Source organism: Scyliorhinus torazame, chromosome 3 (genome assembly GCF_047496885.1).
Source record: "Scyliorhinus torazame isolate Kashiwa2021f chromosome 3, sScyTor2.1, whole genome shotgun sequence".
NCBI classification, from domain to species: domain Eukaryota; kingdom Metazoa; phylum Chordata; class Chondrichthyes; order Carcharhiniformes; family Scyliorhinidae; genus Scyliorhinus; species Scyliorhinus torazame.
In genome coordinates this window covers 29,690,099-29,699,433 of record NC_092709.1, presented here as the reverse complement: position 1 = coordinate 29,699,433, position 9,335 = coordinate 29,690,099, and positions in this window count along the sequence as shown.

Below are 9,335 nucleotides of genomic sequence, written 5' to 3'. Positions count from 1 at the left end.
ACCTTCCACCCTCTGTAACCTCATAATTCTGGGCTTATCCAAAACTGCCACCCATATACTAACTTGCACCAAAGTCCCATTAGCACATCACCCCTGTGCTTGCTGGCCTACATTGGTGCCCAGTCTGGGAAAGCCTAAATTTAAAAATTCTTCATAGCTTCACCCCTCACTGTCTGTGTACCCTCCTCCGTGGCGTTAAATGTTAGCTCCAATGATAGCTACTATGCCTGTGTCGCAGAGATGTCACTCACCCAAAGGAGATTACTGGAAAGGATCTTGGAGGGTAGCTAAAGCTATGTATTCAACTTACATAACCTTTGTAAATAGTTAGCATGTAAATAAATGTGTTGTCAACAAAAAAAGTATTGCTTCCAGCACGATCTCTTCTAGAGTAAGAAGCTTGCGAATCTAAAGATTAAACCATAATAGCAGATCATCCAGCACCAGAATCCTCTAATATCCCAACGTTCCTCCAAGTCTGATCACACACACATTCCCAATACTCTTGGATAAGCTTTTGGTCACTTGCCCTTAATGTTGCTTCCTATTGCATAGTGTCAACCATTGTTTGACAGCACTGCTATGAAATGTGTTGGAATGTTTTACAGTGTTAAAAGCACAGGATTATGTTAGGATACCAGACCAGACCCCAGTTGTTGTTAGGATACCGGATAAGAAACCCCAAAGAATTTTCAATTTGTAAAACTGTGAGGAAAGGATACTTCTCCCCAGGATTGATGACTCTGACCAATAGGATTTTTCTTAACGTTAAAATAAACTTTAATTTTAGAACAGAATCAATCACATTAACATCAAAGAAATAACTTTACAATTAACAGTTAAACAGTTCTTAAGTAAAAGGAAGTACTTTAACGGATGCCTTACACCTTCACTAAATATATATTACAACCAAGCAAACCAATACAGTTCAAAATCTACTCATAAATAAAGTTACCATTCAGAATTACTTGCAGTTCTCTGAGCAGACATTTGGAGAGAGACTCTTTCAAGAACAACGTTAACATCCTTCTGTCTTGGCAAATGCAAATCTGATGGCAAAACTGCCGGAAAAAAGTACAGACAGACCTGGCTCCTCCCATTGACTGCATCATCTGTATCCCATTAAAATATCCCATGAACTGCTTAGTTAGGACTAAACACCACTCCTCATTAATTATCTACACCCAGGGAACCTCCTTTCTGTAAACAATGTTCCAATAGCCATCTCTCTGTAAACAAGTAAATGGTTAAAATCAATGATTACCTCACCTTTACAACTCCTTTACAAACCACGCAGACACAGGGAGAATGTGCGGACTCCACACAGACAGTGATCCAAGCCGGGAATCAAACCTGGAACCCTGGACCTGTGAAGCAACAGTGCTACCCATGGTACAACTGCACTCTCGGGGTTGATGTTAATGGCCACAGCAGTGGCCTCATCTGCAGGCTGGAATTCCAGGGGCAAGCCACCCTCAGCCATTTTCAGAGACCCTGCTACAATTGCATGCCTTTGACACAGTGGACCGCAGTTGAGGTCATCCACAATTCTCCCACCCATGTCCTTACTTGCATCAAATCCGATTCACCAGAGCTACACTGGCTCACCGTTAAGCAACAACACAATTTCAAAATGTCCATCTTTTCAAAACACTCCATTGTCTCTCACCTTCCTACCTCTGTAATCTCCTTACGCCCCACTAACCTCTGATACCTACTGTAATCAAATTCCATCATCTAGACTATCTGCGATTTTAACTGCTCCACTGTCAGTGGCTATGCCTTCAGCTGCTTAAGGCAAGCTCTGTAATTCCATTCCTAAACCTCTCCATGTCTCTATTCTAACTTCCCTCCTATAAGATACTCCTCACAACTTACCTCTTTGACCATGCTTTTGGTCACATGCCCTGTTAGCTTATGTGGCTCAGATCGTATTTTGCTCCATAAAGCACCTTTGAAGTGCTTTGGTTCGTTTTATTATGATAAAGGTGGGAATATAAATGCAAATTGTTGTTTGGACCTCATTTAAATAAACAGAAAAAAAGAAACCGGTGATTTGTTGTGCCTAACCTCAGTAGTTCCATCCAATACACCCAGGTTACCCGCCGAAGCGTGTACAGGCACTTTACAGTAGTCACACTGAGATCAACTATTTCAAATCGTCTGCCTCCATTTTCTCCAATCGCTACTGTTGATAAGAACATAAGAAGAACATAAGAACTAGGGGCAGGAGTGGGCAATTGAGCCCCTCGAACCTGCTCCGCCATTCAATACAATCATGGCTGATCTCCTCTGGGCCTCAACTCCACTTTCCTGCCCGTTCACCTAACCCTCCAACCAATTACTATTTAAATATCTGTCAATCTGCTCCTTAAATTTACTCATTTCCTGGCATTCACCACACTCTAGTGTAGTGAATTCCACAGATTCACGGCCCTTGAGAGAAGTAATTTCTGCTCATCTCTATTTTAAATCTGCTACCCATTATCCTAAAACTGTGATCCCTCGTTCTACATTGTCCCTCAAGAGGAAGCATCTGGTCTAAGTCTAGGATTCTCCTATTCATTCATATGACTCCTCCAGACACATCTCTTGATTTTATACTTTGCTCCCTTATCATCTGCTTTTGCCTCCATTATCTTTTGCCATTTAGCCTCGCCAGCCTTTCATTTGATCACAGCCCTTCCCTTCCCTCCTCTCCACTTTTCATGCCTCTGTACACCTGTTGCACCTCTAACTTTCTCCAGTTCCAACAGAAACTTACTGGTCGGAATTCTCCGGGCATGTCGGCCAGTAGGATCTGCTGGTCCCACCAACGGCAAACCCCTACCATGGGTTCCCCAGTAGCAGGGAGTGCAAAGAACAGGAAACCCCTTTGACAGCGGTGGCACCAGAAGACCCCACCATTGTCTAATGGTGGGCCAACTCTGCAGCCACCAGAACATGGCGCGGGGAACGGAAAATCCCACACCCTGACCTGAAAGCAGAATTTTACAGCTCCTTCGCAGTGGGGGCTGTAGCCCTGGCACTAACACTTCTGGGGAATATGGCCATGTTACAAGAGATACTGCAGCCTGATGGGAAATGTGGCCAAGTAACAAAGCCACTAAAGAAATCACAATGATCTGTAGACTTTCAGGAAATGCAGTTTCTACATGTTATAACCTGCCTGCTTACCATTGGCTGGGGACTAATGACAATCCCATAATCCTGTGGGAGTATGAGCTTCCCCAATGAGGGGGGTGGAGAAACCGTTAGTAAACTCCAAGTATAAGTAAAGCTGGCCAGTTTGGAACCAGCAGGAAGGAGTGTGCAGCAAGGGAAGTTGCTGCTGCTGTTATATATATATATATGTTATTGTAAATAAATGTTATTACTTTGTATCCTTAAAACTCGTGCTGGATTCTTTGTGGCCCTCACAAAACTACAACAGGATGCCAGGACGGGAGTTCATTAACAGCTACGCGATAAGGCAAAAGGGAACAGCTATGTGACAAAGAAAGCCAGGGGATGATTGAAACAAGACGATTGGAGACAGTTGAGAAAGGGGCCACATGACTTCCGGGTGCGGCGATGGCCAGCTAAGTCGCACGTTTCGGCAGCTCCCGGTGGAACGGACTTTTGGGCTCTTAATAAGAGCCCCAACGGTAATTTTAACGGCTAGAAGCACTGTGCGGTAAACCAGAAGGGAATCCCCCCTGGAAACGGATGGAAAAAGGAGAGGGAAGTGGCCAGATTGCAGTGGATCCTTTGGAGCAGCGGCAAGGAAGGCAAGCAAGAACCAAGATGGCGACGGAAGGTGCAGTTTAACATGGGGCCCTGAACAACAAGAGTTTTTGAAATGTTGCGTGGAAGAACTTAAAAAGGAAATGAAGAAGGAGCTGTTGGCCCCGATATTACAGGCGATCGAAGGGCTAAAGGATGAGCAAAAGACCCAGGCGCGGGAGCTTCGGGTCGTGAAGGCAAAGGCTGCCGAGAACGAGGACGATATACAGGGCCTGGTGGTGAAGACGGAGATGCACGAGGCACACCATAAACGATGTGTGGAAAGACTGGAGGTGCTGGAGAATAACGCGAGGAGCATTAATTTAAGGATTCTTGGTCTTCCTGAAGGTGCAGAAGGAGCAGACGTCGGGGCATATGTGAGCACGATGCTGCACTCGTTAATGGGAGCGGAGGCCCCGGCGCGTCCGCTGGAGGTGGAGGGAGCATACCGAGTGATGGCGCGAGGACCGAGACCAGGAGAAATTCCTAGAGCCATAGTGGTGAGATTCCTCCGTTTTAAGGACAAAGAGATGGTCCTTAGATGGGCAAAGAAAACTCGGAGCAGTAGGTGGGAGAACGCGGTGATCCGCGTATATCAAGACTGGAGTGTGGAGGTGGCGAGAAGGAGGGCGAGCTTTAATCGGGCCAAGGCGGTGCTTCACAAAAAGAAGATAACATTTGGAATGCTGCAACCGGCAAGACTGCGGGTCACATATCAAGGGAGGCACCACTACTTTGAGACGGCGGATGAGGCGTGGACTTTTATTGTGGAAGAAAAACTGGAATAAGCGGGTTATTAAAAAAGAACGTTTGAAACAAAGTGGTGGGGCGAGTATGGGGGGCGAAGAGGGGGGGGAAAAGGGGGGGAAAGATGAGTTTTATGTTATTAATCCTGCGATGCGGTAACTTTTCTCTCTTCCACAGGTGGTGGTGGAGGGAGGAAGGGAGGTGGAGGAGATGGGGCGTTGGCCATGGGGGGCGGGGCCAAAAGGGAAGCGCTGGCTTTGTTCCCGCACTATGATAATCATGGCGGGAATAGGGAAGCAGGAAGGAGGGGGCGTCGCACGGTGCGAGCCGAGGTCACGGGGGGAAGCCGAGGTCGGCCAGAGTTTGCTGACTTCTGGGAGCAACATGGGGGGTGTAACTACGCGAGTGGGGGATCTAGCGGGGGGGGGGGGGTGGGAGGGGGGAGCTACTGGGTTACTGCTGCTGGGGAGAGGGGGGAGCCGGAATGGGGTGGGGTGGGCGGGGGGGGCACCGCCTGGGGGGGACACAGCTGCGTGGGAACCGGGTGAGGAGCTGGAAAAAGGGGATGGCTAATCGACAAGGGCGGGGGGGGGGGTAAAAAGCCCCCCAACCCGGTTGATCACGTGGAATGTGAGAGGGCTGAACGGGCCGATAAAGAGGGCACGAGTACTCGCACACCTTAAGAAACTTAAGGCAGACGTGGTTATGTTACAAGGGACGCACTTGAAACTTATAGACCAGGTTAGACTACGCAAAGGATGGGTGGGGCAGGTGTTTCATTCGGGGCTAGATGTGAAGCGGGTTATGTTTGAGGCAAAGACCATAGTGGCGGATAGCGGGGGCAGATACGTGATGGTGAGTGGCAAATTACAGGGGGAGGCGGTGGTCTTGGTAAACGTATATGCCCCGAACTGGGATGATGCCAATTTTATGAGGCGCATGCTAGGACGCATCCCGGACCTAGAGGTGGGAAAGTTGGTAATGGGGGGAGATTTTAATACGGTGCTGGAGCCAGGGCTGGACAGGTCGAGATCCCGGACTGGAAGGAGGCCGGCTGCAGCCAAGGTGCTTAAAGATTTTATGGCGCAGATGGGAGGAGTAGACCCGTGGAGAGTTAGTAGACCTAGGAGTAAGGAGTTTTCGTTTTTCTCCTATGTCCACAAAGTTTATTCGCGAATAGACTTTTTTGTTTTGGGAAGGGCGTTGATCCCGAAGGTGAGGGGGACGGAGTATACGGCTATAGCCATTTCGGATCACGCTCCACATTGGGTAGACTTGGAGATAGGGGAGGAAACAGAAGGGCGTCCACCCTGGAGAATGGACATGGGACTAATGGCAGATGAAGGGGTGTGTCTAAGGGTGAGGGGGTGCATTGAAAAATACTTGGAACTCAAGTTCCGGGTGCGGCTATGCAGAGCTAGGTCGCATATTCGGCAGCTCCTGCTTGGAACGGACTTTTGGGCTCTTTTACAGGGCCCCCACGGTATTTGTTTGACATTTCCCGGTGTGGGAAGAAGGCTGCAATATTCCCCCGGCAGTGTCCCCCAGGAAGGGTATGTCTCTTGGTTGCCAGACACACGCAGAAACAGTAAAAGATTTGGCTGCAACTGCAGGATAAACAGGGCCTCTTCCAGCATGCAGGCGGGGGAAGGGCAAGCTTAAAGCTGCAAGCTGACCTGAGGGCCTGTATCAAAAGTGAATTCTAGCAGCAGAGGGAACAACTGTGAAAAGACCTCATCAAGGCCACTGAAGGGACTTCCGGTTGCGGTGATGCCTAGCTAGCCGCACGCTTCGGCGGCTCCAGCTCCGACGGACCTTCGGGCTCTTTCAAGAGCCCCAACGGGGAATTTTTCGACGACGCAACCCGGTGTGGGGCGTGAGAAGGGAGTCCCCCCCAAACGAAGGAGGAAAAAACCGGCGGCGGCGGCTGCAGCGCGAGGAATCGTCGACCAAAGGGTCAGAAAGAGAGAAGTACAAGATGGCGGTGGAGAAAGCGCAGGCGACATGGGGGCCTGAGCATGAAATTGTGAGACGGTGCGTGGAGCTGCTGAAGAGGGAGGTGCTGACCCCGTTGCTACAGGCAATTGAGGGGCTCAAGGAGACATTAAAGACCCAGGAGACAGAGCTCCGTGTGGTGGAGCAGAAGGTGACAGATATTGAGGACGAGATCCTGGGCCTGGCGGTTAAGACACAGACGCACGAGGCACTTCATAAAAAGTGTACTGAAAGGATCGAAGCCCTAGAAAATGGAGCGCGAAGGAAGAACCTTCGGATACTGGGTCTCCCTGAGGGTGTGGAAGGAGTGGACTGTGGAGCGTACGCAAGTACGATGCTGAGCTCACTGATGGGTGCTGAGGCCCCTACGGGCCCCTTGGAGGTGGAGTGGGCAAATCGGATTCCGGCGAAAAGACCAAAAGCGGGAGAACCACCCAGGGCGATAATCGTGCGATTTTACCGCCTTAAGGATAGAGAAGAGGTCCTGAGATGGGCTAAAAAGGTGCGGAGTAGCAGATGGGAGAATGCAGTGGTACGGGTATACCAGGATTGGAGTGCGGAGGTGGCGAGAAGGAGGGCGAGCTTCAACCGAGCCAAAGAGGTGTTGCATAAAAGGAAGGTGAAGTTCGGGATGCTGCAGCCGGCAAGACTATGGGTCACGTATCAGGAGAGACACCATTATTTTGAGACGGCGGAGGAAGCATGGACCTTCATCAAAGAAGAGAAATTGGATCGGAACTGAGGGACTGATGCTGCAGGAAATGTTATTGTTAATGTTACGGTGGAAGTTAATTGAGAAGTAAACAGGGAAGGGGGGAGACATTGGGGAAATGTGGGCGCCGGTGAGGGGGGAAAGACGGGACATAGTTGGAGAATGGGGAAGGGGAGGGGGAGGGGAAAGGGAGCTGCGCCATAAGAGGCGGGTCAGGTAAAGGGATGTTCCCGCACCAGAAAGAATAAGGCGGGAAGACAGGCGCAAGGCGGATGGGAGTTCCCCACATCGGGGGGGTCGAGGAGTGAGCAGGAGTAGCCGGGGTCAGTTGAAGTCAGCTGACTTACGGAAGTAATATGGGGGGAGCAATCATGCTAGAAAGAGATCTAGCGGGGAGGGGGGGGAGGGAGGGGGAGGGGGGGGTGGGGGACAACTGGGTTGCTGCTGCGGAAATCCAAAAGGAAATGGCTAAAGAGTGGGTGGGCGGGGATGGTGTGCGACGCTGGGGGAGCGAGCGAGAGCGCGGAGGCGGGATATGGGACTGGCCTAGAGAAGGTAATGGCTAGCCGACACGGGAGGGGGGCAGGTAGCCCCCGAGTGAGGCTGATCACGTGGAACGTGAGAGGCCTGAACGGACCGATAAAAAGGGCCAGAGTGCTCGCGCATTTGAAAGGACTAAGGGCAGACGTGGTTATGCTCCAAGAGACGCACCTAAAGGTGGCGGACCAAGTTAGGCTAAGGAAAGGATGGGTGGGGCAGGTGTTCCACTCAGGACTGGACGCAAAGAATAGAGGGGTGGCCATTTTGGTGGGGAAACAGGTCGCATTTGAAGAAAAGAACATCGTAGCAGATAGCGGAGGTAGATATGTAATGGTGAGTGGCAGGCTGGAGGGAATGGAGGTCGTGTTGGTTAACGTGTATGCCCCAAACTGGGACGATGCGGGATTTATGAGACGGATGCTGGGGCGTATACCGGACCTGGAGGTAGGAAACTTGATTTTAGGAGGGGGCTTTAATATGGTGCTGGACCCGGGGCTAGATAGATCCAGCTCAAGGACCGGAAGAAGGCCGGCAGCGGCCAAGGTACTTAAGGGGTTTATGGACCAAATGGGGGGAGTGGATCCATGGCGATTTCTTAGACCTAGGGCTAGGGAGTTTTCCTTCTTCTCCCATGTCCATAAAGTGTACTCCCGGATAGATTTTTTTGTTTTGGGAAGGTCATTGATCTCTAGGGTGGAAGAAGCTGAGTACTCAGCCATAGCGGTTTCGGATCATGCCCCACATTGGGTGGACCTGGAATTAGGAGAGGAAAGGGAGCAGAGAACACTCTGGCGATTAGATGTGGGACTGATGGCGGATGAGGGAGTGTGTGCAAGAGTGCGGGGGTGTATTGAGAGATATCTGGAGGTCAATGACGACGGCGAGGTCCCTGTGGGAGTGGTATGGGAAGCACTAAAAGCGGTGGTCAGAGGAGAGCTGATCTCCATTGGGGCCCACAAAAGGAAAACAGAGGCCAAGGAAAGGGAAAGATTACTGGGGGAGATTTTAAGGGTGGATAGGGAATTTGCAGAGACCCCGGAGGAGGAATTGTACAGGGAGAGGAGACGACTCCAGACGGAATTTGACCTTCTGACCACCAGAAAGGCGGAGGTACTGTGGAGGAAGGCACAGGGGAGGAGGTATGAATATGGGGAAAAGGCGAGTCGCCTGTTGGCTCATCAATTGCGAAAGAGGGCAGCAGCGAGGGAGATAGGAGGAATTAGAGATGAAAGGGGAGACACGGTGCGAAGGGCAGGAAAGATAAATGAGGTGTTCAAGACCTTCTATGAGGAACTGTATAGGTCTCAACCCCCAGAGGGAGAGGAGGGGATGCGGCAGTTCCTGGACCAATTGAGGTTCCCGAAAGTGGAGGAGCGGGGGGTGGTAGGCCTGGGGGCACCGATTGGGGTGGACGAGGTTATTAAGGGACTGGGAAGCATGCAAGCAGGGAAGGCCCCAGGACCAGACGGGTTCCCGGTGGAGTATTACAGAAAATATGTGGACTTGTTGGCCCCGTTGATGGTGAGGACGTTCAATGAGGCCAGGAAAGGGGGGACTCTACCCCCGACGATGTCGG